The sequence below is a fragment of the Aulostomus chinensis genome, chromosome 4 (assembly GCF_037954235.1).
Source record: "Aulostomus chinensis isolate RoL2024-O1b breed Wild chromosome 4, RoL_Achi_v1.0, whole genome shotgun sequence".
Classification (NCBI taxonomy): Eukaryota; Metazoa; Chordata; class Actinopteri; order Syngnathiformes; family Aulostomidae; genus Aulostomus; species Aulostomus chinensis.
Window position 1 is genome coordinate 12,942,282 of NC_141323.1, and position 1,471 is coordinate 12,943,752.

Here is a 1,471-nt window from a genome sequence, read left to right on the forward strand (position 1 = left end):
CCATTTGAACGTTAAAAGCACTTTGATATAATCTCTCCCTGACAACCACTCTGTGCTTTAATCCTCATTAAAAAAAAAAAGGTTTTATTTGATGTTTCCAAACAAAATACCCAGTCCAGAGATTATCCCTATTGATTGGACCAATGCATATTTAATGATTAAAATCACTGAAAGGCTGAATGGCTTTATATGTATGGAGTATCACGTCTGCCCCGTCGGCAGCGTACGACTGTCGGAGATGTTTTGGGGATGAGAGAGTGTTTTATTTTTTTAATGGAAACAGTTGTAGCTCTGCTGCACGAGTGCCGCTACCACATTGAAAAATGGAGGTGTCATGTTGTCACGCCTGAAGGAGGATTACCATCTCTATCAGGCAGGAACTTCTGCTTTGGCGTCTTTACAATAAAAAAAAAAAAAGAAAAAAAAAAGAAATGAAGAACGTGTTCTGTTCCCTTGCAGAATTAATTTTGTAACAGTTAAAGCTATAACATGTTAATAGTTTCGAGGGAGGAAAAAGACGACTTATTTCCCATCCTCCCAAGAGGCAGAAGAGAAGATAGACTCTGTTCTTTCACCTGTACAAGCAGAGACCGGCTCACCGCTAGTTAGCCCAGCACAAGAACTGGAGGTCAGTGGGAAGCGTGAGCAGGTCTGCGTCAGGAGTCATCAAACGGATCTGGTTCAGGATCTTGCTCCGTCCTGATTCGAGATGAAAGTGCGTTCGATTGCTTTCGCAGAGCTGCGCCGCCCGTCTCGTGCTCATCGTTTTGCTAAGCTAACTAGCATCCAGCCCTAACTCTTTGGGTCTCAGCTCTCTCACACACACACACACACACACACACACACACACACACACGAGTATCTCTCCTCCTGTCTGGCTCCGGAGAGGATGACAAATAAGTGCATCTCACAAAAAGTTAGCGCGTCCCTTTCAACTAGTATTATTTCTTGACTATGTTAATAAGTATTCCAATCAAATATGGCCATATAGAAGGACATTTCAGGATTTGTATTGCGCTCCTGAGGCAGTCACGGCTGCCCAGAGGACATTGGTATGCAGACATTATAATTGCAGACATGAATAGTTGAACCACAATTGATTTAAGCAGCATATGAACTTGTGATCCGTTTCACTCATATGTCACATTAGCATAGCATGCAGGGGAAACCTTGGCGGTAATCACCCCTGTCCTTATTAGCATTTGTGTGCCAAAATCAGCGGCACATTGTAGGACAGTTTATTACTGTCACATAAAACACTTTTTATACCCGTGTTTCTACCGCTCAGTCAAAGGTGAGAGGTGTCTGTGGGCGCTATAGGGGGAGCTATAGGTGGAAGGAGAGCTGCTGAATCTCATTAGTCACATTTCTATCCTCATCTGCCAGATTGAATTCTCAAAATGGCGTCTTTTATTGTCTTCTTTATCCTCTGGATAGATTGGTTGGTCCCCCCCCCCCCAAGGAGGCTGCT